The following is a 27,155-nucleotide window of genomic DNA, read 5'->3' on the forward strand; positions in this document are numbered from 1 at the left end:
GTAGATCTAATACTGAATAAGAAAAGAGTAATGTGAATAAGCTTTTATGAATAGCTTAAGGAACACATTATCGTAGCCAAGGTAGACATGAAGCTAACACCCTCCAGAGTACTACAAGTTTGTATGCCAAATAGATCCACACATGATGAAGAGCTTGAAAGAATGTGTGATGAAATAAAATATAGTTATCCAGATAGGTAAGCAGTATGGAAATTTAACTGTGGTTGTGAACTGGAATTTAATGGTTGGAAAATAAAGAGAAGGAAAACTAGTGGGAGAACATAACTGAGAGAAAGTAATGAAATAGGAAGCTACCTGGTAGAATTTTTCTCAGAGCATAATTTAATAAGGTTTCAGATTGTTTCATCATTATACAATCAGAGACACTGAAACCAGATGTTAAACTGGGGCAGAGGTGGACTCTGATCACAATTTATTGGTTATCACCTACAGATTACAACTGAACAAATTGCATAGAGGGAATTGGGCAAGGAGATTCTACATCAAAAAACTATTCTGAGTCTGTTACTGTAGGTTATCCATCTTGATCTGAGTGCAATTTAATTAAAAAGAATTACACCACATGCAGTTTGCTTTTATTTATAAATCATTTTCCATGGTTATTTTGCAAATTGGAGACATACATTTGTATGTTTTTGGTTATTTTATGTTAAAAACAGAGTTTTGTTTATAAAGTTGATCTGCAAGTTACTTACGTTGTTTCTTTACATATTCTGCTCCCTCCTTGCTTGCTAGCAGCAGTTGGCATTGAAAGGCTTCATTTCACGTTTTTACTTGGCAGTTTTTGCCATTCCGCAGAATTTCCTGTGCTACATTACTTATACTTCACATTCTTAAACTGTTTCACATTGCGCACTGCTACAGTGTTTATGTTTGGTCATTTGTTTTCATTCACAGAATTAGTGTTTCCAACCTGTGAAAATGTGTTCTTTTGTGTGTGTGTGTGTTTTTGTGTATTTGTGTGTGTGTGTGTGTGTGTGTGTGAGAGAGAGAGAGAGAGAGAGAGAGAGTTAGTGAAATTTATGAAATTATGTTGTATGTAGGTAGAGACATGAGAGGAGTGGGAGTGGGTTGTTGTTGCTGTTGTTGTTGTTTGAGCAAGACAGACAGTTAAATTTCTTGGACATCACCATAATGATTCAAAATCACCAACAGATATTCAACATACACTGAAAACCGACAGCAACAGACACAATTATACATGAGACATCGCAACACCCCAGTTCTCAAAAGCAGGCAGCACTTAGATGCATGCTTTACAGACTAAACACAGCACCATTAGATACAGACAATTACAAGAAATAAATGAATACCATAATCTAAATAGCCACAAACAATGGATATGAAGAGAACTTAGTAACAAAGCTGAACAAGGAAATGAAGAAACAGAAAAGAACAAACACCCAGCTGCAATCAACACAAGGACAAAATCACACCGAAATGAATATACAAACTACAAGAATAGAAACAACACAAATAGTGAAAGAAATAGAAAGTAAAAGATGGCACACAGTGACATACAGCCACAAATACACACAGAGAATATTCAATATTTTTGAAAAACAAGGCATAAAAATAGCCCAGCAAACCAATAATTCAGTTCAGAAATACTTCCCAAAAACAATAGGGAAAAATGACCAGTATCAGAACTCAAGAATATACCAACTGAAATGCAATACATGTGATGGAAGATACATTAGTCAAACCAGGAGGGCATTTTACACCAGATACAAAGAATATGCAAGAACATGGAAGTACAGGACAAGTCATTCAACTTTCATGTAACACCTACACCAACACCAACATAAAAATGCAGCTAGAGATGCAGACATGGAAATCATAAGGGTAAACAACAACAAAAAACACCTCCTCACCCAACAAGAAAACTACCATATCCAAAAAACCATAATCAACTCGCCACTCCTCTCATGTCTCTACTTACATACAAGACAATTTTACAAATTTCACTATCACACACACACAAAAGAAAACGTTGTTTCACAGGTTGGCAACTCTCACAACATGAATGAAGACCAACAGTCAAACATAAATGCTATATCAGTGCGCAATGAGAAACAGTTTAAGAGAGTGAAGTGTAAATAATGCAGCACAGGAAATACTGCAGAATGGCAAAAACTGCCAAGTGAAAATGTGAAATGAAGCCTTTCAACACCAACTGTTGGTAGCAAGGAGGAGGGGGGGGGGCAGAATATGTACAGAAGCACTGTAAGTAATTTACAGAACAACTTTATAAACAAAAACACTGCTTTTAACCTAAAACAACCAAAAATTTACAATGTATGTATCCAATTTGCAGTCAGTTCAGGATGGATAACCTATAGTAATAGATTTTAACAGCTGCTGCAGAAGATGGCCATGCAAACAAACATACTATTCTGAGTATTTCTGAATTTTACAGATCCTTAAACTGGAAAAATGAAGAAATAATTGGTGTTTATGGATCATGTCTGAAACACAACTATTGTTGTGATGATACTGTATTCTTTGACTTCAAAAAATGGAGCGAAGAATTTAAGATGCCACCTGCATAAGTCAAAAGAGCTAGAGGTTGGTATGAGTTACAAAGGAAGCAGTAAGAAATGGTTGACTAAAACAGGAAAAAGAAATAACATAGAGGCTGAATAGGTTGCTTTGATGGATGAAATAGTACAAACAACAGAGGGCCAGTTAGTTAAAAATGCGTGACCTAGACGTGGGATGAAACAGAAGATATTTAATTTAATCAACAAAAGGAGAGAGAATATAAAAATGCAGCAAATGGAGCAGGTGAAAGGGAATACAGACACCTAAAACGAGATTGACAGAAAGTGCATAATGATTAAATGGATACAGAACAGAGGACAAATTTAAGGCAGTAAAAGCACTCATAACTTGGGGAAAGTGAGATGCTCCTTACAGGAAATTGAAAGAAACACTTGGAAAAAAGATAGTCCAAAGGGCACATCAGTACTAAGCACAGAAGTTAAAGCTGGAAGGTAGTGGGATGTATCAAAAAACTAAACAAGGAAAATAAAATGAAGACTATAACAGAAATGGAAAGGGGAAGCAGATGATGAGTAGGGAGGAATGATACTGTGAGAATAAAGCAAGAGAAAATCCAGGATGGAATGTGAAAATATTATGAGAAGGATAGTTGCTACTCAGCATATAATGGATTGCCAAAAACAGACAACATAAACATACACACTCACACAAATGCAACTCACATACACATAACCCCAGTCTCTGGTAGCTGAAGCCAGACTGCAAGTAGTAAAGCATGATGGGAAAGGTAACCAGGTGATGAGGGATGGTAATGTGTTGCTTGTTTTTGCATGCAGCAAAAGAGAGATGTGCAGTTAGGAGGTTGGAAGGAGGATGGATGAGGAGGAGGTCGGGAGGGGGGGGGGGGGGGCAGCAGCGGAAAATGAGATAAATAAAAAGACTGGGTGCATTGGTGGAATAGAGGGCTGTGTAGTGTCGGAATGGCAACAGGGAAGGGGCTAGATAGGTAAGGACAATGACTAACCAAGGTTGAGGCCAGGATGGTTACGAAAACACAGGGTATATTGCAGGGAGAGTTCCCTCCTGCACAGTTCAGAAAAGTCAGTGTTGGTGGAAAGGATCCAGATGGCACAGGCTTGTAAAGCAGCCATTGAAATAAAGAACATTTTGTTGGTTGGCGTGGTTAGAAATGTGTGGCCCAGCTGTTTCATGGCCCCAGTTTGTTGGTGGCCAGTCATGTGGATAGACAGCTTGTTGGTTGTCATGCCCATGTAGAATGCAGCACAGTGTTTGCATCCTAGTTTGGAGATCACATGCCTGTTTTCACAGGTAGTCCTGCCTTTGATGCGATAGGTGATGTTTGTGACCAGAATGAGGTAGATAGTGGTGGGATGATGTATGTCTATTACAGGCATATGACCCATGAGGCATGATGTTAGGAGTAGGGGTTGTAGGAAGCAGGAAAGGGAAGCAGCAGTTGAGAAGGGAGTCAGACAGCATTAGTAGCCTATTCCCAATGTTATTCGGTCTGTACACTGAGCAAGCAATAAAGGGAAAGGAGAAATTTGGGAACTGGGTTAAAGTTCAGACAGAAGAAATAAAAAGTTTAATGATTTCCAGATTTTTTGTGGTCTCTCACAGAATTATAAAGTCACTGCAAGAGCATTTGAATGGGATAGTAGGTGCCCTGAAAGGCAGTTATGAAATGAACATTAATCAAAGCAGAACAAGGGTAATGGAATGTAGGTGAATTAAGTCGTGCACACTGAAGACATTAGACTGAGAAATGGGACACTAAAAGTAAGCTTTGCTATTTAGACAGCAAAATAACAGATGATGGACAAAGTAGAGGATATAAAATGCAGACTGGATTAGCATTAGAAACATTTATATATAAAAGAAGAAGTCTTTGGTAACTAGTATAAATTGCAGAGGTAGGCCATCTTTTTTGAAGGGATTTGTATAAAAAAAAAATGGTACCATGTGACTTGGAGGGATTGGTTGGTGGGACACATCCAGAGACATGAAAGAATCATCGGTTTGATAATGGAGGGAAGCGTAGAGAGTAAAAACTGCAGGGTGGAGGCAGTAAGCAGGTTCAAATGGATGTTTATTTTATTTTATTTATTTATTTGGTCCTGTTGATTGCATATTATGCAACAGTGTACAAGTAATATAGGACAAGTCAGTTTATACAATACAGTAGAAAATGAACATTTATACATCACATTGCACAGACATTTGTTTATTTACCAAGAACAATTGCGTGCATGCAGTATTAAAGCCTGCATTATGCCAAAAACAGTTTAAGTGACTGTTTAAGATAGTAGAATAAGTGATAGTGCATATTTTTATGCTACTGACATATATAAACAGGTAAATTTGCTTCATAGTCATGGTTTCAATTGAATACAAATTTTAACTGCATTCCTTAAGAAAAGGTTTAAGTGAATGCCCAAGAGTGTGGGATACATGGGAATTCACATTTTTTTGTAATGACATAGATAAATTTACATTTTATCACCACAGTTTCAGTTAAACTACAAGTAACAGCATCACACTTTAGCTCTAAGGTAGTGCTTTTCTTAGGCAGTTTCCCCCACTCTTATTCCCTATATCTCTAAGTATTCATTCATTTTATAGAAAGTTTGTTTGATGAGGAATAATTTTAGTTTCCTTTTGAAAACCTGTACATTATTTATTTCCTTTTTATATTGATAGGGAGCTTATTGAAGACCTTTATACCTGACTCAGTAACTCCCCTATGTACTTTAGGGAGAGTTGCAGAGCCTTGGTGAAAATTTTTCACCTGTCTTGTGTCACGGTTGTGGATGTCACAATTTTTCTGAAAAAATTCCCTGTTGTTGGCTACAAATAACATCAGTGAGTATATATACTGACCTGTGATGGTAAGTATCCTGAGAGATTTGAAGAGACCTTTGCAAGATGCCCCATTAGGGACCCCACATATTAATCTCACTGCTCGTTTTTGTGTTGCAAAGACTTTTTCAACACCTGCAGCATTTCCCCAGAAGATTATGCCATAGGAGAGAACAGCATGGAAATATGCAAAATATGACAACAACATTATTTCTCTGTGCACTAACTGATGAAGTCTTTGTGCAAAGCACGATGAGCTAAGTTTCTTGACCAGCTGATCAATTTGTTCTTTCCATCTTAGGTGACTGTCTATCTGGATACTTAGTAATTTAGTATGTGTGGTTTCATTAATTTTGTGATTTTTAACTTGTATTTCAGGTACTTTATTTTTTAAATTTTTTGTCAGAAACTGTATCATATGGGTTTTTGAAAGATTTAAGGTTAGCTATTTGCAGTGAACCATTTGTGTACTTGAGTAGAGACTGTCATGGCTGTATCCTGCATTTTGGAGTTGGGTCCTTTTTTGAGGATACTTGTCTTGTTGCTCTGTTATTAATTGTGACTGGTAGATCATTAATGTAGATCAGGAAAATTAGTGGCCTAATAATCGAGCCCTGTAGGACTACATACTTTATATTTCCCCAGTCGGATTTTAATGCTGTACCTGTCCCCCTTAAGACAACCCTCTGCCTTCTGTTCTGTAAGTATGATTCTATCCGAGCTAAGTTTCTTGACCAGCTGATCAATTTGTTCTTTCCATCTTAGGTGACTGTCTATCTGGATACTTAGTAATTTAGTATGTGTGGTTTCATTAATTTTGTGATTTTTAACTTGTATTTCAGGTACTTTATTTTTTAAATTTTTTGTCAGAAACTGTATCATATGGGTTTTTGAAAGATTTAAGGTTAGCTATTTGCAGTGAACCATTTGTGTACTTGAGTAGAGACTGTCATGGCTGTATCCTGCATTTTGGAGTTGGGTCCTTTTTTGAGGATACTTGTCTTGTTGCTCTGTTATTAATTGTGACTGGTAGATCATTAATGTAGATCAGGAAAATTAGTGGCCTAATAATCGAGCCCTGTAGGACTACATACTTTATATTTCCCCAGTCGGATTTTAATGCTGTACCTGTCCCCCTTAAGACAACCCTCTGCCTTCTGTTCTGTAAGTATGATTCTATCCAAGCTAAGTTTCTTGACCAGCTGATCAATTTGTTCTTTCCATCTTAGGTGACTGTCTATCTGGATACTTAGTAATTTAGTATGTGTGGTTTCATTAATTTTGTGATTTTTAACTTGTATTTCAGGTACTTTATTTTTTAAATTTTTTGTCAGAAACTGTATCATATGGGTTTTTGAAAGATTTAAGGTTAGCTATTTGCAGTGAACCATTTGTGTACTTGAGTAGAGACTGTCATGGCTGTATCCTGCATTTTGGAGTTGGGTCCTTTTTTGAGGATACTTGTCTTGTTGCTCTGTTATTAATTGTGACTGGTAGATCATTAATGTAGATCAGGAAAATTAGTGGCCTAATAATCGAGCCCTGTAGGACTACATACTTTATATTTCCCCAGTCGGATTTTAATGCTGTACCTGTCCCCCTTAAGACAACCCTCTGCCTTCTGTTCTGTAAGTATGATTCTATCCAAGTCAAAGATTTGTCTTTAATGCCATAATTTGAAAGCATTTTTTAGAGTGTGTTGTGATCTACACAATCAAATGCCTTGGCAAGGTCACAAAATATCCCCATTGGATATCTTTTGTAATTTAGTTCACTTAAAATTTCTTCCGTTGGGTTACATATAGCTCTGTCTGTGGAGGAGCCCTTACGAAAGCTGAACTGTGTAGGAGCCAGTAAGCCATTTTGTCTAGTGTGACTATAAATCCTATCATACACTATTCTCTCAAATACATGTGAGAACACTGGCAGCAGAGAGATGGGCTGATAGTTGGATATTTCATCCCTTGCTCCACTTTTGTGGTTTGGCATCACTACTACATGCTTTAATCTATCTGGGAACACACCAGTTTCCATAGATTGTTTGCACAAATAGCACAATATATAACTAAGTCTGCACATGATTTTGAAATCCTGCTTGATATGCCACCGTATCCAATTTTTGAGTAATATTATGTTTTTTTCAGTTTCTTTAGGAGTTGTACTTCTGAAATGAAGTGCTACTTTAGATGTTGTTTGTATGTGGTTAAGTGGTTTAGTAGCTTCTGTGTGAGGCTGTTTATAATGGTTCATTGTTTTTTCAGCTATAGTAAGAAAAAAAAAGTTGAAATCAGAGGCAGCAACTTTGTGGTTATTATTGTCAGGTTTTATGTTACTATTTGTCTCACTTCTTATGATGTGCCATATGGTTTTTATTTCGTTGTTTGAGTTGCACATTTTTTGTGCATAGTGCAAGTGTTTGGCCTTTTTGATTACACTTGTTAGAATTTTACAGTATTTCTTGTAACGTAACTTTACTGCTGGGTCTGTACCAGTCCTCTGTTGTACATACAGATCTCTCTTTTTGTTACATGATATTTTTAGGCCAGTAGTTAGCCACTCTTTCCTTTTACTACAGGTTGGTTTGATTTTAATGTGTCTTTGGGGGAAAGAAGCTTCAAAATGTTTAAGGGATAAGTTTAAGAAAGAGTTGAACTTCTCATTCACTGTGTCAGCCTGGTATACTTCCTCCCATTGTTCATGGCATAAACTATTTCTGAACAAGCAAGTAGATTCAGCATTTATTGTTATAACATGTTTAACTTGGCTACAATGGCCATGTGCTTTTTTACTGCTTGCAAGTTTTAGGGTTGTCATTTGATCATTGTGATCAGACAGACCATTTGTTACTGCCCATGTCTTCACTTCATTGTAATCTGTGGGATCTAGGAACAGATTATCAATCAGGGTCTTGCTGTGCCCATATACTCTTGTTGGGAATGAGATCATGGGGAGCAGATTGAAGGTTAACAGTAGTGATTCTAATAGTTTCTGACTGTTATTTTTTTGAGTAAGTTTATGTTAAAGTCACCACATGACATTACTATTGTTTCTATAAAGTTTAGTAAGAAATGTTTCTAGCTGAGAGAGAATTTTTTGAATGTTTCCCCTAGGTGTCCTGTTAACTGTTACTATGATCAGTATCTGTGTTTCAAGCTCTAATTTGACTGAACAACATTCAAAAAAGTTGGTTGCAGTTTTTACTGAGATGAAGAGGCTGGCACGGTACAGTATAGTGTGGGGAGCTGTTGGAGTTCAGTTGAAGTCAACGCCAACATGAATTTAATTCCTCTACAGTTGGCACATTATTTTGTCTTTTCTTCTCTTTGTAACTGAGCAAAATTCTACACACTCTCTCTCCCTCACTCCATGCAAGGAATTTCTTCATTTTCATAGATTTACAATTTCACTTTTCTTCAGGGCTACTGCCAGATCTTTTCATGATATATCCCATGTCATGTTGTAGCTAAGTTGCCCTCTTCTCAAGGATTTGGGATTTTCTTCACTCAGACATTTCTCAAAGTAGTCCATCACTTGTTGATATTACTCCAATCTTGGAGTAGGAACTCAGCTTTATTCTTTAGGTGAAGCTTTTCTAAAAAGGCTTTTTGTTCTCTCTTTTGCTCCCAGTTTTCATAGACTTTATTCCACCCTGCTGCCTTCGCTTTTCTAACTGTCCTTTTCCCTAAGTATTGGACACAATGTGTGGCTGCCCCAGTTTCATTGCATATTATGCAGACATTTCATTCATCACGCTTCCTTTGTTATTCTCTAGTAGTTTTTCAGCCAGTCTGCTAGTGTTTAACTAGCATTAATGAGTTCATTCATCATGTGCTGCTGCTTCCCAGGAGCTGTTGATGAATGTAAGTGTGGCCTCTGGGGCTTTATAAAGTACTATTGAAGAGTTAACTCACACCTCTTTGTTGACTCCTGAGCACTAACGATGTGCGTAGATGCGCCAGCACTCAGATACCTGAGAGCTGTTGACAAGTTTAAGCACACGGCAGAATTTCCACCCAATAGTTTTTCACAGTTCTGGCTGCCAAGTTATGTTTGAGTATTTCATTGGTTGTAACCTCATTTGGCCTCATTTGGCTACATTTTCATTGTACTATTCATAAGGATTATCATTAGCAATGTGTTTCTCATCATTTTTACAACAAAGGAAATGACTAGGTGCTGAGGTTGCATCGAGGAAGAGATTATGAAGATATGAAAGCAATAATGAGGGTGTATTATTTAATGTCAACATACTGTAAATGATAACTCCATTCAGAGTCAGAAAGCAAGCCATTTACAACAGGTGGAACACTAGTCTCATGTTTCAAAAAGAAATATAATTGATAGTTCTTATGACTCTTAAAGTGACAGTAACTTTCAGAATGGGTAAATAAAATGAGATCAGAAGGTATTGAAGAAAAAAGCCATCTTTAAATCTCTGCAAGTTTGAAGCTTCTCTATGAGTTGAAGGTTGTTAAAGAGTCAAAAATCAGTTTTTACATCTATGATAATGATTTTTCCTTTGTCTGAGAGAACAGTCATGCCTAACATCTCAAATGAAACTTCTACCATTTAGCTGTGTGTTTTAATATTAATTTACTTCACCCTGTCTTGATTTCAGCTTCATAACCATTCCCAACTATTCCCAAGAGCAAAGATGACGTGTCACAAAATGTCCAACATGCCTGAATGACATGTCATCATCAAAGAACTATTATACAGGGTAGGTCACTAACTATTGACACCTAGAATAACTCCAAACGTATGATAGGAGCTGAAAAGTTTGTGGAGCAAAAGTTACCTGGGACAATGGGGGCCATAATATGCTGTTAGTTTTTTGTTGCTAGGTGGGGTCAAATTCAGAGATATGAAGGTCAACTTTGTTTTTTTAAATGGGATGCTATAGTTTGGTACTTATTTTCTGGTAGTGGCTATTGAGACGAATCCAGTGATGTGTAACAGTAAGGTATTTGAAGGTCAACAAATGTCAAAAAGGTGGCATGAACATCCATTTACAGAAGGTGTTTGAAGTGATGACCATTGGTATCAATGCAGTGCTGCAATGTTCTTATCATGGATTGAGTGGTATTTCTTATCACATTAGCACTTATCGAAGCACATACTCTGACAATTCTCTCTCACATATCTTCAGGTACAGTTGGAATATCTTTATAAACAATTTCTTTTACAAATCGCCACAAGAAAAACTCCAGAGGTGTCAAGTGTGGCAAACGAGCCAGCCACAACACATCTCCTCTATGTACAATCCAACAATTTGGGAATTTTCTCTGCAACTCATTTCTATCCATCAGCGAAAAATGTGCCGGACATCCATCATGTTGATACCACATTCTGTTCCTTGTTCCAAAAGGTATTTCTTCCAATAACAGACCTAATGTTCCTTACAGAAATGTGGTATACTTCCTACCATTAAGTTTTCCTTTGATGAAATAGGGGCCTATAATTCTGTCCTACAGAATCCCGCACCATACATTCACTGACCACAGTTTTTGGTGTGCAACTTGCAGCAGCCAACATGGATTTTCAGTTGCCCAATAATGCATGTTATGCAAATTAACATTTCCATGTTTCATGAATGTAGCCTCATCAGTAAATAAAATCAATTTGATAAATGTGTCATCCCTCTGAATCTGAAGTTGAGCCTATCGTCAGAATTCAAAGTGATGCATACAATCAATACCAGTTAATTCTTGGTGGAGACTGATATGGTAAGGATGATATTTATGGTGATGCAGAACATGAACAACACTACTGTGGCTCATGCCAGGTTCCCTTGTGATTTGACCTGAACTAACACAAGGATCTCGAACCACAGTGGCAAGAGTACCAATTTCTGTTTCCATTGTAGTAACTTTTCTTTGCGGGATATGTTTCCAATGCATTAAAGATCCAGTTGTTCTCAATTTATCATACACATATTTAAATGTATGACATGTAGACTGAGTACGTTGAGGATATCTTTCAGCATATAAGTCTCTAGCTGTCACTGAATTTCGTTGTCATTCTCCATAAATGAGAAGCATATTGACTTGTTCTTCAAAGGAATACATCATTCACATTTGCTTGATTTGACAATACTAGTCTTACCATTCCTGTTAGTGTTGTATTGCGAAACCGTCGAATGGTGTTTAAATGTCAATGGCATGTTAGATGGATACACCATATTCGATGAATATTTACTACTTGCATGATATAGGAGAGAGAATTGTCAGAGGATGTGCTTTGATAAATGCCAAAGAGATCAGGAATACCACTCAATCTGTGATAAGAAGATTGCAGCACTGTGTTGATACCAATGGTCATCACTTTGATCACTTTATGTAAATGGCCATTCTTGCTACCTTTTTGACCTTTTTTGACTTTCAAAGACCTTACTATTACACATCACTGGGTTCGTCTTGATAGCTGCTATCAGAAAATAAGTACCAAACTATAGGATCACATTTAAAAAAACAAAGTCAACCTTCATATCTTTGTCCCATGCAACATTTGTCCCACAAACTTTTCAGCTGCTATCATACTTTCGGAGTTATTCTAGGTGGCAATAGTTAGTGACTCACATATCACATGACAGAATATGAATACAAATCAGTACGTAGTCTAGCTGAAACTGCACAAAGCAGAGAAACTTTAATACATTATATTGCATATATGAGAGCCAATACAGTGCTTTGACATGTGTCCACATTTGTACATCAACTGACATCAACATTTGTCAAAATCACTTCAGATATAGTTGTAATATTTTGATGATGATATGTCATTCAGGCATGTCCAACATGACTGACAGTCATTTATCTTGAAATATGTTTTAAAATTTTAAAGTTTTCAAACTTTGCAGATCAGTAAATTCCCATGGACCCATCATATACACCTGCAGGATGGTGAAAATTCATCTCTCTCCTGGACTGTCAAAGGTAGGAAAGTATGAAAGAAATCACAGATGATTAAGTTGAAAATGTTTATCTTTGGTACTGTTTTCTTATAGCAACCCATTTATGTGTCTGTGTACATCACACAAATAAGCAGTTAGACCCCCGCCCCCCTGCCCCCTTCCTTAACACTCTGGCCTATGACAATTCTCTGCAAGCTTTATGAGAATGCAAAGTAATGAGTTTTGCTGAGTGACTATCTACTAGAAACAAAGTTATTGTTATTTATCTTGAAACAAGTTCAAATTTGACAATTTTTGAACTTTGCAGACCAGTACTTTTCTATAGAGTTGTCTTATACATCTGCAGGTCTGTGGTCTCTTATATCTTACCAGGATTATCGAATGTCAGTGGTACAATGTTTATGTTATTTTAAGCCAGCAACGCTGTTTCCCTTCAGTTTGTGTTAACTTCTGTTACTTAAATATTTTTATTTTTGTTGTTTATCCTTTGTGGTTGTTTGTACAGAGTTTATTTACATATGTAAATGTAATATGTAAATGTAAAATGTAATAACCTGATTATAGGTTATGGGGGTAGGTGCATGAGTCTGTTTTTCAGTGTAGTGGCAGAGTTTTTTGGTGATATTGTGAGTACCAGCAAACCTGATGTCACCAATTCAGTGCTGGTATGGCACAATGGAACAGTTTCCACATCAGTGTTTGAAGTTTGTTTGGAAGCAATGTGAAAATTCTTGAACGAAGTGATATTCAGAGACAAAGATTTTTTAGATATTGCCAATGGCATAGCTATTAAGCCACCTAAAGAGAAAGAAGCTGACAAGAAACATGGTGGGAAAGGACAAAAAAGCACAGGAGCTTATTGTGACTTGAATGGAGATAGCACCACTCACACATCAGATAGCGTATGGACTAAACTGAAGACTGTCTACAACAGAGAGTCTGTGGTGAGCGTTCACCTACTTCAGCAAAAGTTTTTCTCACTCTAATTTGGTGATGACTCAGTCATCGCAGTTATGTTTTTCCCTGTCAGTTCATGAAGAGCTAATGCTTTACTTGAAATGGTTCATGTAGACTGACGGAGACACATGCAGTTGGAGGAGGAAGATATTTTTTACTTTTGGAGCATGACTAACTTCACCATTGTGTTCCATAAATGCTGTCTCATGATAACCTGAGTAAAGGTTTAATCAAGAACTTTATTGTAAAAGCTGAGAGAGAAACAGGTCTGAAAATTAAAGTGCTGAGGAGTGATAATGGACTGGAGTTTATGGACAATGACTTAGATATATTTTTGAGTGAAATAACCCATCAAAGGAGCACTGTGTCCATGCCACAATAAAATGGAAGAGTTAAGAGATAAATACACACCTTGGTTGAAACTGTTCATTAACTGTTTCTACCCAGAAATGTTTGGGTATTTCTGAAATCATTGAACATAGTGGCTTACAACATGGACCAGTTCACTTTAGTAAATGTCAGATGTAAAATTCAAATTTTCGAAGAGTACTTCCTGCCATAAAATGTTTCAAAAGAAAAGTATTTTGGATGCATGTGTCTGTCCTTGTACTCAAAGAAAAAAGACTGAAACTAGACCCCAGGGACAAGATACATTTAATTATGGGTCATGATAATGATTGAAGATGTTCAGTATATTTATACCTTCCACAAAGAAAATTGAGGTGTATTGAGATGCAGTTTCCTTCTCATCAGCAGTATCTGAAAAGGAGAAGAAAACTGATGTTCCTATAATAGAAACAAATACTATTTATTATGATGAAGAGAATGCAGATAAAATTTCAGAATCAAAGGGGCAGAAAGAAGAAATGAGGACTGAGGTTGCAGAAGGAAATGAAAGTCTGACAATGGAAACTCCAGGTAGGAATATCAGCAGTGTAGGAAAAGACGGACTACTACTTACCTAAAGAAAGCATGCCAAGTCACAGACAGAAACAATTGTAAGATGCTTACATAAAACTTTTGGCCTCAGCCTTCATCAGTGAAAGAGAGATGCACACACCATTCACACACACAAGCAAGCACACCTCACACACAACCGGCAACTCCAGTATCTCAGACTGTAATGCAACATCACTTGGGATTCAAACAGCAATCTGGAGGGGGCGGGGAAGGGGAAGCGATGGTAATGTACAGGTAGGAGAGAGATAGACAAGCGCTGAGTGGTTGAGTGTGCTGGGACTAGACTTCCAACAAGGCAACACATTCTCTGCTCCTGTAATTATCCCAGTGTCAACCTATGGTGACATACTGTCTGCACACCCTCCACCCAACAGCTTCCACCGCCTCTGTCCTGTTATCTCCTCCCCATTCTCATCTCACACCCAGAGTTTATTTGCAGCCCTCTGCCAATGCATCTGCCCATCTTTCCCCACTCCTCTCCTTTTTTGCTCCTTTTTCCCCACACCTCCCTGCCTCACAACCTCCTGACTGTACACCTGTTGGTAGTCTAGTCCCCACACACTCTTGTCAGACAGCGTTCACCTCTCTCCCCACCCATACAGTACCATCTCTTCTCCTTCACTGCCCCATCCAGACTGCTGATTGCATCTGACGTGATGTTGTATTCTGGCTTGAGATGTGGAGTTGGTGGTAGTGTGCTTGAGGTGTGTTTGCTTGTATGTGTGAATAGTTGTGTTTCTCTCTTTCTCTGATGAAGGCTGTGGGAGACAGCTTTATGTAAACGTCTTTTACACTGAAGAGTCAAAGGAACTGGTACACCTGCCTAATATTGTGTAGGACTCCTACCAGCACGCAGAAGTGCCACAACATGATGTGACATGGACTCAACTAATGTCTGAAGTAGTGCTGGAGGGAACTGACACAATGAATCCTGCAGGGCTGATCATAAATTCATAAGATTAAGAGGGCTTGGGGATCTTTTCTGATCATCATGTTGCAAATTTCCCAGATACGCTCAATAATGTTCATGTCTGGGGAGTTTGATGGACAGAGGAAGTGTTTAACCTTAGAAGAGTGTTCCTGGAGCCACTCTGTAGCAATTCTGGATGTGTGAGGTGTCACATTGTTCTGCTGGACCAGCACAATGGGCATGAATCAGTTGATCAGAAAGGATGCTTACGTACATGCCACCTGTTGGAGTCATATCTAGATGCATCAAGGGTCCCATATCACTCCAAATGAACGTGCCCCACACCATTACATAGCCTCCACCAGCTTGAACCATCCCTGCTGACATGCAGGGTCCATGGATTCATGAAGTTGTCTCCTCATCTGTACACATCCATCCACTTGATACAATTTGAAACGAGACTCGTTCTACTAGGCAACATGTTTCCAATCATCAACAGTCCAGTGTCAATGTTGACAGGCCCAGGTGAAGCATAAAGCTTTGTGTCATGCAGTCATCAAGGGTACACGAGTGGGCCTTCAGCTCCACAAACTCATATCGATGATGTTTCATTGAATGGTTTGCACATTGTCACTTGTTGATGGCCCAGCATCTGCAGCAATTTGCAGCAATTTGTGGAAGGGTTGCATTTCTCTCATGTTGAATGATTCTCTTCAGTTGGCATTGGTCCCGTTCTTGAAGGATCTTTTTCCAGACACACCAATGTCAGAGATTTGATGTATCACCAGATTCCTGATATTCATGGTATACTCATGAAATGTTCATATGGGAAAATCCTCACTTCATCATCACCTCAGAGATGCTGTGTCTCATTGCTTGTGTGCTGACTATAACACCACATTCACTCTCACTTGAATCTTGATAACCTGCCATTGCAGCAGCAGTAACTGATCTAACAACTACGTCAGACACTTGCTGTCTTATACAGGCATTGCCGACCTCAGCACTGTTTTCTGTCTGCTTACGTATCTCTGTATTTGAATATGCATGCCTATACCAGTTCCTTTGGCCTTCAGTGTGATTGTGCCTGTCTGTGACTTGATGTGTCTTCTTTATGGTAAGTAGCAATCTGTTTTTTCGTACATTGTTAAAACAGAAGTCAACTTAGAGAAGGAGGATCTTCTCTGTTTTCTATGTCTTCACTGATTTCTTGAGGATGAAGAAGACAATGTTGATGAGATAGAGAAGACGTACAATTGAGTCTCAGGAGGAATATTCAATATCCAAATAACTTAGAGGATCATGAGATGGATCTGTTGACAGCAGTGGATGATGACCATACCAGCACCTACACTGGAGCATTGTCTTGTACTGATGCTGAAAATTGGGATCGATGCTGTAGCAAGAGAGCTGCAAGCCCTGGAAGAAAATAATACCTAGGATTACATATGTAAGTCACATAATTGTAATGTTATTGACACAAAGTGTGTTTTCAGTCAAAAATGAGATGACAAAGGTAATGTTGTTCCTTATAAATATTGTCTTGCAGCTAAAGGTTTTCAAGAAAGATTGACTGATCCAGAACTGTTCCATCCAGTAGCAAAATGAGCCCATTTTGGTTTTTTGTAATTAGAAAAAACATCCATTTGATAGACAGGAAAGTTAAATGCTTTTCTCTATGGACAGATAGTTACTGGGTGTTGCAACAAAATGAATGGTGTAGTTTGTCAACTTAGAAAGGCACTGTATAGTTTAAAGGGCTCAACCAAAAATTGGAATGTTAAATTACACACAGTAATAACTGACTTAGGATTTGTAAGAAGTGATTTTGAGTATTGCTTGATATAAACACAGAAAATAGCCACAAAACGTACATACTTGTTTACACTGATGATCTGCTGACAGCTTCAACTTCCCAGTGTGAAACTGAAAATTTAAAGCTGTCATTAAATGATAACTTTAAAATGAAGAATTTAGGTCTGATTAGGAACCATCTGGGAATGTATTTTGTTCAAAATGTAAGAAAGGGTACTATTACTATTTGTCAAAGTACCAGTCTTGAAAAAGTATTATATTAAAAGTTTTTGATATGTTTGAATGTAATTCTGTTTCAACTTCCATGTAGGAAAATTTTAATCATAGTGTGCTAGAAAGAGAAAAATCTGAAAATGAAGACAATGAGAAAAGATGTAGAGAAGTACAAGGGCCAGTGATTTATTTCATGCTAGGTTCCAGACAGCTGGCCGGTGTGGCCGAGCAGTTGTAGCACTTCAGTCTGGAACTGCGCGACTGCTGCAGTCGCAGGTTCGAATTCTGCCTTGGGCATGGATGTGTGTGATGCCCTTAGGTCAGTTAGGTTTAAGTAGTTCTAAGTTCTAGGGGACTGATGACCTCAGATGTTAAGTCCCATAGTGCTCAGGGCCATTTTTAGGTTCCAGACAACATGTTTGTGTGGTAATAAATATTCTAAGCAGGTACCAGTCACATGCAAGTTTGGATTTATGGAATGCTTTAAAACATTTATTGTGTTATATTAAAAGAACCCTAAAACTGAGCCTGTTATATGCTAGGGATAAAAAGTTATTGATCGCATAATTGACTACGATGAACCCGATATGGCTGGTGATGGAGCTGACTGAGGAGATAATGATATGTGAACTTTCTAAGTTTTTGGTTTTAGTGTTTCATGGGGATCTAAGAGTAGCCTGCAGTCTGTGTCACAAACAAAGTCAGAATGCCTTAGGCATGGAAAACAGTAAAGCCTGTTGGCTCAGTAATTTGTATTATAGTGTTTCTGACAATCTAAAAGGTGTTGTACATTATTAAGACAATATGCCAGTAATAAGCCTTTGCAAGAAACCACAGTTCTATCATAAACCAAAGCATATAGGTGTCACAATTTTATGTGCGAGGAATAAGTTTTTGCTAACAAAGTTGTGTTATTGCACATTATCATAAATGAGCAACAAGCTGATTTTCTGATAATGCCACTAAGTTGAAAAAAAATTCAAAAATTTAAAGCCTTGTTAGGATTTACTTAAACCTTGTGATTTAGTTTTTGTAACACCGATAATAAAAAATTGAGGTAGGTTTTTTTTTTTGTATAATGGTAATGTTGATTCTAGGTGGCCACTCATTTTTTTTGTTGTGTTCTGTTAATTTCAGTTTTTCAGAAGCTCTTGTTTGTCCTTTGTGTGTGTGATATTGTCATCAGACACTGAGTGTAAGCTATTACATATTTCAATAAGCTCTGTTCAAACAAACTTATAATAAAGCTTCATTTACTGTGCCTGATTATATAATAATCAGGTAAACCTCACCCTCTTTCTAAGCACTCTGACCTGAGGCAAATCTCTGCAAGCGTTGTGAGGGTCACAACAATAAATTTAGCTGAGTTGTTACGTAGCTACCTACCTAGCTACTTACCTACCTATCTACATATTGGAACCAGAGTTATCATCATTTACCTTGAAATGTGTGTTTGAATTACATAATTTTTAAACTCTGCAGACCAGTAATTTCCCATAAACTTTTTATACATATCTGCAGGGCAGTGGTCATTTATATCTTACCAGTATTGTTGAATGTAGAAAATGTGCAAGAAATCAGAGATGATTAAGTTGAAAATGTTATTGTTTTGTATTTTTTACATAGAACAGCCCATTAATTTGTCTGGGTTGAGCATAACTCCAGTATGCTGAGGCCAGTGTCACAATGAATCATTTTAGATTGTGATGTAGCAAAGAGACAGCCAGAGTTGAAACTAAAATGGATGTTTATTTAATTGGTGACAGGCTTTTGACTCTACCCATTCTCAAATGTACAAACGTCAAAATGATGCTATCCATTTATGCTGTGCAACCATATTTTCATGAAAATATGTGCTTGGATATATTATATCACAACAAGTATATACCAATATCTGCCAGGTGAAAGGTCCATCAAAGATAGCAGTAAATAAATGGATACATGTATTTATGGTCCCAACTATTGTTCATTAATGAATGATAGTGGTAAAGTTGAAAGCTACTAGGCAACCAAGGAGAGGTGGTGCCCTCTTCAGGCAGTGATTCTTTTATTTCAGGAAAAGTTATTTCTATAGCAATTCACAGTCTTAAAAACAAGCAGTGTACAAAACGATTACATGACATATGTGGCACATATGTATGTTTTGTAAGTGGGCTTATCTCTATCAATAAAATGCATACTAAGGTCTAATTTACTGATCCTGAGATGGTAAGATCTACATGCTGTGAGGCATGAAAGTGTCAATATGCCACAATTGTGCTACTAAATGGCAGTGCTCTGTAGGCTACAAAGTAGCAATGCTGTTTTGTAGCTCTATGATGATGAAGACACCAAATGTGACCATAAATGCAGACAAATATTTAAAGAAGTTTAAAAAACATGCCATTAATAGATAGCCAGAAGCCTAATCACTTTCCCATTTTTTTTTTTTTTTATAAAATGGGAAAATCTACACTGTTCATAAAGACAAATACAACAGTTGGATCACATGCAGAAGTAATGAAATAAAATAAACTATAATTATATAAACAGTAGCATCTGGTCAATCAATACAACTGCCAGGAAAGGGCCATGGTAAGGGGGAGAGAGAGGGGGGAAGGGGCGAAGAAAAGAATGAGTGAGGGAAAGGAGGAGGAGGAAAAGAAAAGTGGAGTGTACCACTCTCCCAGTGGAGACATTGACATATTCTTCTCAAAACTGAATCAAAGCTTAGACAAGGTTTCTGCACCAAAAGCAAATGTAATTATCTGTGGTGACTTAAACATTAATATGATGAAGCCTGATAAGGCTAGCAACATAAATGTGAATATTCTAAGTTATTATGGAATGTCCTCCCTTGTTAATTGTCCAACTAGAATAACAAAAGAATCTTCCTCATCTATTGATCATGTAGCTACAGATATTGATAGTAAAACATGTCATATTTTTGTCCAAAACCTGGGCTTATCAGACCACCTCTGCCAGACCTTAAAAACTAACATTCATGTAGAAACTCCTCCTAAACTGTGTACATACAAAAGAATGTTTTCCAAATCAGCCCTGTATGAGTTTAAATCCCAGCTAGAATATGAAGATTGGGGGGAAGTCTATGCAGAAACTAATGCAAATCAGAAATTTATCAAGTTCAGATTTGAAGAGATGTTTCCCAAAACTCTTTATCAAATTAAAACTACAAAGAGAAATCAATGGGTAACTACAGGTATCAAAAAATCCTCAGAAACTCTTAGATATCTCAACTCCATAAAAAATAATCAATCTAACCCAGAAGTTCTGCAATTCTACAAAAAGTACAGGAAAATATACAAAAAGGTGCTGCTAGCCGCAAAAAAACTTTCAAACAACAAAATATTGCTTCAAGCTGAAAACAAGAGCAAAGCAGCCTGGAACATCATCAAACAGGAAACATCTAACTCTGCTAAAAAGGACCTCAATTCACATTTTAAAAACAAACATGTACCAGTAGGTATCACTAAAAAATTAGCTGATTTTGTAAACTCATATTTCAGTAGTATTGCAAAAAAAATTACAGCAGAAATTTCCAGATACATATGATTCACCCAGTCAAAACCAGCCTACAAACTCAATGGTGTTCTTGCCAACTACAGAAAGGGAAGTGGCACTAGTAGTACACCAACTAAAAAATGAAACTTCAGTAGGACTTGATGAAATCCCAGTCTGCATAATTAAAGAATGTATAGACTCCATAAAGGGCCCATTATCAGACATAATTAATGAATCTTTCGAATCTGGACACTTTCCGGAGTACCTAAAAAAAGCAAAAGTTATACCCATCCTTAAAAACGGAGATGTGGAAAATTCAGAGAACTACAGGCCGATTTCTGTACTGTCTATCATCTCTAAAATAATAGAAATACTAGTCAAAAAGAGACTGCTAAATTAACCTGAATAAATATAACCTTCTTTCCAATGACCAATTTGGTTTTAGGCCCGGAAAAGGCACACAATCTGCTATAGCACATTTCACTAAATTAATTTTAGAAGCACTGGACAAAGGTGAAAATGTAAGTGGTATCTTTTTAGACTTGTCAAAGGCCTTTGATACAGTTGACCACAAAATCTTACTTCATGAATTAGGGCAAATAGGAATAAGAGGTGTGACAAAGAAGTGGTTCAAATCATACTTGGAAAACAGAGTTCAACGAGTTGAGATATCACAAGTTTCAAACAATTCCATTGTAAAACACCTGTCTGACCCAGAACGCGTGAATATAGGCGTCCCACAGGGAAGTGATTTAGGCCCAATATTGTTTCTTATATACATTCGACTTCCCACAAAGTATCAGACATGGAGAAAAAATACTTTTTGCTGATGACAGCAATAACAGGTGAAAATCCAACACAACTGTCAGAAAGAGCAAGCGAGGCTCTCAATGATGTCCACAACTGATCATTAAAAAATAAAGTAACCCTAACTGTAAAGAAAACTAACTATATTAACTTCCAACTGAACAAAAAACACAATGCCACTAGAATAAAAGTTAATAATAATGAATTAAAATGTGTAACAAGTACCAAATTCTTAGGGATGAATGTAGAAGCCAACTGAAATGGACAAACCATGTCAACATTTTGGCAGAGAAATTATCCACAGCATGCTATGCTCTTAGAATCCTTGCACCGGTATGCAATAATACCTGTCTTAAAATAACATATTACGGATATCTACACCCAGTCCTCAGCTGTGGGATCATGTTTTGGGGAACAAGTGCCAGTAACATACAAACTGTGTTCAAAGTACAAAAAAGAGCCATAACAATAATAACAAACAGCAACAACAGGGCCCACTGTCCAGAATTATTTAGAAAGCTAGGCATTTTAACTGTTTCTTGTGAGTATATCTTTCATAATATAATGTTCATTAAGCAAAAGCTCAACATGTTTAACACAAACAGCCTAATACATGACCATGAAACAAGATCTTGTCACCACCTCCATCTAGATAGAAAGAACAAGGCAAAGACACAAAAGAGTATATTTTATAATGGGATAAAACTGTATAACAAGTTACCACAGGAAATTAAAGAAATAAATGAGTCCCTCACTTTCAGACAAAAGCTTAAAACCTTCTTAGTAAGTAAAAGTTGTTATACTCTAAAAGAATATTTAACATAGATGTAGATTATTAGCAACATATTACATTATCACCAAAATATGATGTAATTATAAATGTGTCTATGACTTGTTATAAAAACTACACAAAACATGAGAAATCTGTTTCATTGTAAATGTAAATGTGTGCTCATGTATTATAAACTGACAACATTCATACAATATATATTGTTCGATGGATGAATAAATAAATAAATAAATAAATAAAATAAAAGAACCTGATAAAATTCTAAATGAACAGGTAGATTTTTAGTTTAACAGAGTCTTTGCACTCTTCAGTAATGTTTGAAATCCATATTTCTGCATTTATTTAGATTGTTTGTGTGTCCCCCAATCATCCCTGTGCCCCACTTTTTCCTTTCCTCTCCATTCCAAAACTTCTTTTTTTGCTACACACTTCTCCATAACTGCAACCGCAATTTCTTCACACTTCCTATTTGTCGTCAACCCCCCTTCCTTCCTTTCTTGAATCTTATCCCTATCCTTTCACCCCACGTCACCCCCCACCCCCACCACACCTGCTCCTCCCTTCCACTCCCCCTTTTTAAACTTCACTCCCCGCTCCCCACACACACACTTTCTCCATGACCCTCATTACCATTGATGTATTAATTTGTTTAACTACCTGATAACTATCCATTGCTTGTTGAATTGGGTTTTAATGGGAAGTCATCTTCCCTGAAAATAAATTGGCTTTAGCAGTATTTTAGATGATCTGAAAGCTGTTTTTCCAAGTGTCATGGTGTTTATAGCCTTGAGAGTAGATTATGCATGTTAAGGTTTATAGCAGTTACTATAGTGTGCTATTTTATTCAGTTTAATGTATTCATTGCATTCAGATTGTAATATTGCTTATTTATATTCTGTAAATTTTAAATACTTATTGTACCCTAACGGGCTATTATTTGCATCCTATATGTCTTTTGCACTTTAGCCTGCCCTCCTCCCCTATGCATTTCCTTATTTTTAATTCTGTCATTTACTTTAATCACTTATTACATACCTGTTGATGCCACTTGCTAAGTCCACTTTTGATAAGATTATACCTTCTCTAAGAGATCTGTGTGCTTACTCACACAACACTGTGGCTAATTACGATATGGTTTGAAACATTTGTCCTGTGTGCCTTGAGAGCAGCCTACATCTAACAGAGTTAAATCTCAGACACTGTGTTTTGCTATTTTATTTTATGATACAGTTTTTCCAAAATATTTTTATGTATAATTATAGAAAATATTTATTGCAATGCAAAACTGTATTTTATGTTCATGATTGGATTCCACATTTGTAAATAAGTATTACAGGTTACTTTGCTACAATCCTCCAAGCAGATTCGCCTTTGCCACCTTTGTCACCACCCCTCTACCACTCCCCCAGCCTCCCTGCCCCCCCCCCCCCTCCACGCCCCTCTCCAGCATTCTTCTCATTGCTTCTGAACACTTTAATCACATCAGCCTTATCCGCTTCTTTCCTGTGTTGATTTTCTTTTCCCTCTCCACTTTTCCCTTATTCCTCCCCCCCCCCCCCCCCCCCCCCATCGCCTCCTTCTACACCTAATCCTTTCCTGTAAATTATGTTGATTGCCCAGATGCTATTGTTTATATAATTACAGCTTATTTTATTTCATTAGTACTGCATGTGGTCTTACTGTTGTATCTTTCTTTATGCATGACATATATAGGTTCATTTTATTTAAAAAAATGCAAAAATGATTTGGCTTGTGGATATCTTTTAATGGCACATTTTTTAATCTTTTTCAAAGATTTGTTTCCGGTTTATGATCATGTTTCATGTCTTTGGCACAGTTGTGCTATGGAATGGCAATGCTATGTATGCTACAATAAAGCAATGCTACACTATATTTCTATGATTATAGATAAACACTTTCATGCCTCACAGCATGTAGATCTTAACCTCTCAGAGTCTGTAAGTTAGACTCTAGCATTAAATTGCATTTTATTTGTGTTGATAAACATGCTTACAAAACATACTCGTATGTTAAGTAATCATTTAGTACACTGCTTGTTTTGAAGATTGTGAATTACTGTGAAAACAACCTTGCGTGAAATTAAAGAATCATGGCCTGAAGGGAGCGCCATCTCTCCTAGGTTTTCTAGTAGCTTCCAACTTGACAAATATTATTTGTTAATGAATCATTCATCACCGACACTGCCTGTCACGAACAACACCTCCATCACCCTCAGTTGGCACACCTGCACCTCCGGTTCCACGCCCTGCCAGCAGAGGCCACGGCGCTCACCTCTGCACCTCAGCTGCCAGTCAGGAGCTGCCACCTAGCGGCCTACAGGAGGTACTGCCAGTGGGCTCCCAACAACCGCCGACCTCGCTCGAGCAGCAACCCGATTGGCTACTGGCCCCGACACAGTAAGCTGCGGCCCTCTCCCGCACTGCACCTCCCCACCAATTGGCCTACCTGCTGTGCTGGTTTCACACTACTTACGGGGATGCCACTTGCAACTGCTGTGCACCTACCCAAACGAGACCGGCAGGCACATTTAGGCACCATGTCCCGCCTCATTCCTTCACGGTGCCTATTGTCTGACACTGCACCACTTGTTTCAGTGATGTCACACCTCTATGCCACAGACATGTCAACGGGCATCTGCTTTCTAGTCAACACTGGCATCAACATTAGCGTAACCTGGCCAGACATGCTGCCGACGCACTATCACCTTATACCCTTGCCTTGCTCACCACCAGTCATTCTCCTAATGCAGTCCATGGCTCCATCAAGATGTTGCTTCACCTATCACTGGTTTACACCTACCCTTGGACCTTCCACATTGCTGATGTGGATGAACCTGTGATCGGGTTGGATTTTCTACACCATTATGAACTTTCACCAGACCTGCAGGCCGCCGTGCTCCACCATGCTTCTGGCTCTACAGTTTTGTGCTCACATGAGTTCAGCACAACTTCACTCTCTGCCTCCTTGGCTACACTTTCCACATGCGTGTCCCTGGTCGAGCACATTACTACATGCATCTCTGACCTGTCAGACATGCGCTCACAAATCAATAAACTCCGCACACAGACTGATGCCTTACACACCCACATCGCCTCTACCTCTGCTGAATTTTCACATGCATGGCGTACCATACATCGCCTATCTGCAGACCCACAACGAGGCGGTATATCACACATCTGTACAGCGTCTTCTCTCCAATCTGCTCCTGAGTCAAGCATTCCACCACCTGCTGCTGTTTTCTCACCGCCGTGGACGAATCTAAAAGACACATGTGCATGCTCTGCTCCTGCATCGCATCTTCCATTGCTGACTGCAGCTGAAGCCCTGCCTACGCCGCCCTGGTTCACCGAGATCAGTGAACTGATGTTGCCTGCGGATAGCTTCTTGACTCCTATTCCCAACCTTCCTATGTGAGTATCAGCCATCAGTAATGGCACTTGTAATAGGATACGCACCACCAATGGCCATGCTGTTTGTTATAAGGCCAAGAACCTTAACGCTTCCAAACTTCTATGCACAAAGGAGATCGCTCAGGATCTGTTGGCTTCAGGCGTCCTCTGCCCCTCCGATAGCAACTGGTCTTCACCCATTCACCTTTTTTCCAAAAAGGATGGCACCTTACACATGCATGGGAACTACAGGTCTCTTAACGCTCGCACCATTATCGATAACTAACTCATCCCATATATCCAGGATTTCAAGCAATTACTTCATATTTCTAACTTTTTCTCCATTTTAGATTGTTCCAAGGCATCTCATCAGATCCCTACGCATCCACCGGATATTCCAAAGATAGCCATCATCACACCCTTCAGACTATTTGAATACTCTTACATGCCTTATGGATTGAAAAAATGCTGTGCAGATGTGGCAGTGGTTCATTGATTCCACTTTTCTCCCTCTGCCATTTGCTTATGCTTAGTTAGATGATATACTGATCTTTTCCTCCTCCCCTGAGAAGCATCAAGTTCACCTCAATGCAGTCCATTCGTCCCTTGCTGCCAATGGCATGGTGATCAACCATGATAAATCTCAACTGTGTTCCACATCAATTACCTTCCTAGGCCATACTGTCTCTGCTGACAGCCTCCGACTGACGAGTTCTCATCTCAAAACCATACTTGATCTTCCTCTCCCTGAGGATTATGCGCAGCTCCATCATTTTCTGGGTATGGCAAACTTTTACCGCCGCCTTATTCCTCAAGCTGTCTCACTCCACATGGCCCTCACCAATGTGCTCTCCAGCAAAAGCACCACAGGGAAATGGAAGTTTGAATGTACCAAACCCATGCTCGACACCTTTGGTAAACTTAAAACTGCCCTCGCCAAAGCTGTCACACTCGCCCATGTATCGATCACGACTGATGCCAGTGACTCAGCTGCGGGCGCTGTTTTACAACAGCACGCTGCTGACTCCACCCAAACCCTCTGCTTCTTTTCCAAGAAACTGACTGGAAGCCTGTGCAAGTGGTCGGCTTTTGACCATGAGCTCCTTGCTGTATACGAGGCGATTAAACATTTCTGTAGTGACCTTGAGGGGTGACCTTTCATGATCAATACAGTTCACAAGCCACTCATGGACGCTATTCGTAATCTGGCTAAGGACCTTCCGCCAAGGCATTTCCGCTATATGGACTACTTCTGTCAGCATTCTTCTGACATGCTATTAATCACTGATACATAACAAACATGGCCGTTCAGGTTATGCGCCGAAAGGTGAACACTAAAACAAAGCAATCCAAAGAAGCAAATGTCATGCGGCTGGCGCGGGAAGTGAGGGCATCAGTGTCAGCAGTGCAGGAGTCCCGTGGTTCCAACGGCTACATAGGCAGAGACGCATCACCTGAAGGCAAGTCAGCAGC

This window comes from Schistocerca cancellata, chromosome 6, assembly GCF_023864275.1.
Source record: "Schistocerca cancellata isolate TAMUIC-IGC-003103 chromosome 6, iqSchCanc2.1, whole genome shotgun sequence".
NCBI lineage: Eukaryota > Metazoa > Arthropoda > Insecta > Orthoptera > Acrididae > Schistocerca > Schistocerca cancellata.